Source organism: Ictalurus furcatus, chromosome 20, assembly GCF_023375685.1.
Source record: "Ictalurus furcatus strain D&B chromosome 20, Billie_1.0, whole genome shotgun sequence".
Taxonomy (NCBI): domain Eukaryota; kingdom Metazoa; phylum Chordata; class Actinopteri; order Siluriformes; family Ictaluridae; genus Ictalurus; species Ictalurus furcatus.
In genome coordinates this window covers 882,877-888,925 of record NC_071274.1, presented here as the reverse complement: position 1 = coordinate 888,925, position 6,049 = coordinate 882,877, and positions in this window count along the sequence as shown.

Below are 6,049 nucleotides of genomic sequence, written 5' to 3'. Positions count from 1 at the left end.
TATCATTCTGGAGAAACACTTTACAGACCCTACAACAGAGTGTTCTATCAGAAAGGCTTCAAATGGAAGCTAAGAACTCTTAATTATCCAACGAACCCTTAAAGAACCCGTCAAAACTCATTTCTTCTTGCTCGTGTTACTCTTTGGCAGCGCTGGGATTTGACCTCACAACCTCCCGCCTGCTGTGTGTTAGCACGGCTAATATCAGGACAAACACATCAAATATGTCCTGTTCAGCATGACGCCAAGTACGACATGGCATTACCCAATCACGTGACCTGCTACACTGACGTCAAACGATTATCTCCGTTCCTGTCATCTCTAGCTACAGATCAGACCGAACGAACGGATTAAACACCGCACAGACGTCTAAAGTATAAACACAACTTCAATGCCAGTACGAGGATTAGACTTATGGACCGCTCTAATTTCCATCTGCACAGATAAAACAGGAGTTAAATGTCAGGTTTATTACACGTCACGTTAGTACGGTGGGTTTTAATATGCACAAGGGTTTAAATAGTAATGAATGTAATTCACAGTTGCAATTCAAATAACAGGTTTATGAATTATGAATGCTCTATGTTATACTAATACGTTACCGTTTCCATAGTAACAGCTCATTCACTGCTCGTTCGCTGACGCTCGACGTAAACAGGTTAAAAATGTTTCATTTCTGTGTGTGTGGAGACGTTTATTTAACATTTATAACGGAGAAGGAGTCTCCAGTGTCAGTGCCGGCCTCCTAAAGATAAGTATTATTTACTATTAATGAATGTAATGATGAATCAGAGCTTTCTCTGCGTTTATAAATAAACTCACTGACTGGTTGCGGCACTGATTTTTCATTAGGAGCAAAAACACCATCGTTTTAAAGTAATTAACCGTACAAGCGTCTCCCGTGAGCGTTCTGTCTTTCACAGTCCCCTACACAGGCTTCATTAATTTTGTTTGGGATTTAAACACTGGATTCAGTCCAATTATTCAATCCCGGGACACACAGAGTGGGCGTGGCTTCTGAATCAGTCTGCCTTCAAGTCTTTCACGGAAGTTTGCGTGGACGAGTCCGGGAGTCGCGATTATGACGTGGTGCGTGCTCGAGTGGATTAATACTTAAATAATACATCATGAACATCATATAGATCATGGTAACATCCTAAACAATAATAATTCAACATGGAAATTTTTGCTTGGAAATCTTTCCATCTGTTGTAGGCGTCATGTTCACGTTAGCAGCCTCCGTGACTTTTCACCCAAACTTGTTCGTACGAGTTCCTGAGTTTGTGGTGGAATTGAAATTCCTCGTAATTACGATTTTCCCGACTGGAAGGACGCGTAAACTCTGAAGCGATGGTGGAAAGGGATGATAAATTTTCAACAAAATGTGATCAGTTTATTTATACTTCCCAGACTTATCAGTATGCGTTAAAATACATGTTCATGCATCACATCAATCCTGCAGTCGATAAGGTAAATTCTGACAAATCGCAGGAAGCTGGTCATCTAAAGGTCAAAGTTACAGATCATAAAACCAACTAGCCATGTCTGAAAACTTTCACACACACACACACACATACACACACACACACACACACACATAGAAGGAGAATGGTGTGATCTGTGAATTACTCTGCAGCGGGTAGCGCTCAATTTCAGATTCAGACACCCCCACGGTTAACCTTTCACGCTGAGATTTCTGGGAGCTGCGCCAACTTTCCGAGCCAAGATGGCCTCCTGAGAGGAAGCTGCGCTCATAACACGCAGCATGAAAGCGGAGCCGAGCGCATAGCGCCGCTCCTCTGGTTTACCTGCAGAGATCATGAGCCTGTTATCATCCACCTCAGGAGTCGGTTAATTATGGCGCCGCTCGAGGTGTTGATGAGGCCCTCTTCTTCCACCTTTTGTTGTTCAGATGTAGACAGAGCAGCGGGACGCTGAACTTCCAGAAAGGTCTCGACAGTCCAACTGTGTCCTACAACCAGGACTTGGAAAGTGCACATGATCTGAAACAGAACAAATCCTGCATGACTTTAAACATTTACACGGATGGGAAGCAAGGTTAATGAGACATAAAACCGTCTTTAGAAGTCATTCATTGCTATTTTAAATCCATTAAAGGTGCAGTTCATTCTTAAAAATGAAGGTTCTTCAATGGTTCTTTACAGCACCATGGGTTCTGTGAAGATCGTTCTTCTTGTCAAGAACCATTTTTAAATTTATAGGGTTCTTAAGTTGTGCTATATATGTTTTTTGGGTTTTTCGAGAGATTTAAGCGGTTCTTTATGATTCGGTTCTTCAGAGCACTGTATTGGTTCTTCAAGATATCAGCCCTTAACAGGTCAAATTCAACCCTATAAGGTTCTTTGTGAGACTGACTCACTATTTTTAGAGAACTTATGATAACATGGTTCCTTGTGGCACTGCTGTGAAGAACCATTTGTGGGTTCTTTACAGTAGCAGTACATAGATGATTCTATTCTACTCAGTTATACAAATCTTTGAAGAATAATGCTATCTGTGAAGAATTTCCATCAGGTTTCAGGCCCCATCACAGCACAGACACTCTGCACTCGTCAAAATTACAAATGACTTACTTCTAGCATCTGACCAAGGCTGCATTTCACTGCTTGTCCTACGTGATCTTAGTGCTGCGTTCGACACCACGGATCATGACATCCTCTTAGATAGATTACAAAACCACATTGGTAGTCAGGGACAGGTATTAAAATGGTTTAGCTCCTACCTGTCTGACTGCTACCAATTTGGTTGTTTAAATGATGAACTTTCTAACGTAACGGCAGTAAAGTATGGTGTGCCTCAAGGCTCGGTGTTAGGCCCCCTGCTGTTTTCTTTATACATGATGCCCCTTGGAAATATTATCAGAAAACACGGGATTAATTTCCACTGTTACGCTGATTTATACTCAGCTATATATATTTCTACAAGACCAGATGAAATTTGTAAAATTTTCCACGTTAACAGAACGTGTTAAAGACATTAAAGCCCGGACGACCGGTAATTATCTTTTACTAAAGTTTGATAAAACAGAGATATTGCTAATTGGACCAAAAATCTGCACACAGAAGCTCTTAGAATACACTCTGCACTTAGAAGGATGTACGCATCCTTCGTCCTCTACAGTTAAAGACCCGGGTGTTATGTTATACAGCAACCCGTCATATGAAAATTATATTTCCAAAATCAGCCGTCTTCCACCTTAGAAATATTGCCAAGCTACGTAATGTTATCTGTTTCTGATGCAGAAAACCAGCTCATGTTCATGACCTCAAGACTGGATTATTGTAATGCAGTGCTAGGGGATTGTCCTGCGTCCTCGATAAATAAGCTGCAGTTAGTCCAGAACGCAGCTGCTAGAGTTCTTACCAGATCACGACGATATGAACACATTACCCCAGTGTTATCGTCTCCACACTGCTTACCTGTTAAGCTCCGTATCGATTACGAAATACCGCTACACGAGTATAAAGACCTAAACGGTCAAGCTCCTTTATAGTGAACTTTTTCTGCAATAAAAACACTGCGCTTCACACACACTTGTCTGTTTCTGTTCTAATACATGCTGAGGGTCAGACACTGTATAAGGTCACCATCTCAAATAAAACTCACACATCACATACCTGCTTTTCTTATTTCTACTGTTTTTGTTATTCTTTTTTAGATTTTCTCTTCAGGAAATAAAATAATGTAAAATTCATTTCTCGGCACCACAAGGCCTTGGAGTTCAACGGCTTTTGGAAAATTAAATTAAAAGGCTTAGTCCCTAAAGAAATGGAGAGCATATCATTAGGACAATTATACTTTAATAAAAGCACGTTAATTGAAAACCAAAATGTGACCTGGTGGAGCGGCACGTCCTCCAACGTACAAAACGGGGGGGGGGGGGGGAGAGAAATGGCCTTTGGGTTGATTTACAGTAGTGCTTACGTTGGGACCTAATCAGGAGATTATTATGATAAAAAAAAAGAAAAAAAAGAAACGGGGCAACTTTTTTAATTAGGGCAGACATTCCTGAGAACAACATACTCTCAATGTGACAAGTGGAGAAGTGATAGACGGCTGAGAGGAAGGTATCAGTGCAGTTAACCTACATAAAAGAGGGACAGAGGGACAGCGTCTTATCGTATACACACACACACACACACACACACACACACACAGACTATGCACACAAGATTATCAGATATAGCACTTTAACTTCAGAGCAAAACTGACATTATATGAGAAGAAAATAAACAAAACGTCCATATTTTCCTCATCGTTCATACACGCCGAGTTCATACACACCGAGTTCATACGCACCGTGTTCATACACACCGAGTTCATACACACCGAGTTCATACGCGCCGAGTTCATACACACCGAGTTCATACGCACCGTGTTCATACACACCGAGTTCATACGCGCCGAGTTCATACACACCGAGTTCATACACGCCGAGTTCATACACACCGAGTTCATACACGCCGTGTTCATACACACCGAGTTCATACGCAGTGAGTTCATACACACCGAGTTCATACACACCGAGTTCATACGTGCCGAGTTCATACGCGCCGAGTTCATACACACAGAGTTCATACACACCGAGTTCATACACGCCGAGTTCATACGCGCCGAGTTCATACGCGCCGAGTTCATACACACAGAGTTCATACGCGCCGAGTTCATACGCGCCGAGTTCATACACACAGAGTTCATACGCACCGAGTTCATACGCGCCGAGTTCATACGCGCCGAGTTCATACACACCGAGTTCATACACACCGAGTTCATACGCAGTGAGTTCATACGCACCGAGTTCATACACACCGAGTTCATACGCGCCGAGTTCATACACACCGAGTTCATACACACCGAGTTCATACGCAGTGAGTTCATACGCGCCGAGTTCATACGCGCCGAGTTCATACGCGCCGAGTTCATACACACCGAGTTCATACACACCGAGTTCATACGCAGTGAGTTCATACGCACCGAGTTCATACGCGCCGAGTTCATACGCGCCGAGTTCATACGCGCCGAGTTCATACGCGCCGAGTTCATACGCAGTGAGTTCATACGCACCGAGTTCATACGCGCCGAGTTCATACGCGCCGAGTTCATACGCACCGAGTTCATACGCACCGAGTTCATACGCAGTGAGTTCATACGCACCGAGTTCATACGCGCCGAGTTCATACGCGCCGAGTTCATACGCGCCGAGTTCATACGCGCCGAGTTCATACGCAGTGAGTTCATACACACCGAGTTCATACACGCCGAGTTCATACACACCGAGTTGCCACTTTATTAGCTTTCCTCATCAAAACATGGAAACTTACTACATTTTTTAGACTATAAACACCACACCTAAACAGACAAAAACTTGTCTGTTTGACTAAATCGCATAAATGTGATTAATCAGCATGAAAGAAAAGCAAAGATCCTTAAAAAGATCAATAAAAAATAATATACATTTAAGTTGAAAACTGTGAATTTACTATATTTATTTTTGCAAAATGTGACACTATTTACTTTACACTCAGCTCTAAACACTTCTCTCCACGTGAAGTCAGTGGAATGGACTTACAGTTATGACGTCACTTCCTGTGTGTTTTCTCTCACTACTCTCTCCAGACTGATGATGAGGCAGACGAAAACTAGACTAGATTAGTTTGAAACCTGATTTTATAAAAAAAATTAAATAAATAAATAAATAAAGACTGTTCTAATGTTGTGGGGCTCAGAAAGACACACTTTACACCCAGATGTGCATCTTCTTACATAAAGGCAGAATGTTTTAACACCATGAGCAAGTCTGGGAGTTGTTGTGACGCAGTCAGATACGAAACGCGAAGGACAAATCACGTGGAATAAAGTGAAAGATCAGGCAAGGATGGAAAAACACGTGGACGGGTTGTGAAGGGCTGAACACAAACATGTAGCAGGACCAGGTGGTCTGTGAATGGTTTATTATGTTACAGAGGGGAAATCACGATTAAAGATACTATATTTATTATATTATACTTATTAGCCAATTCCACTGATC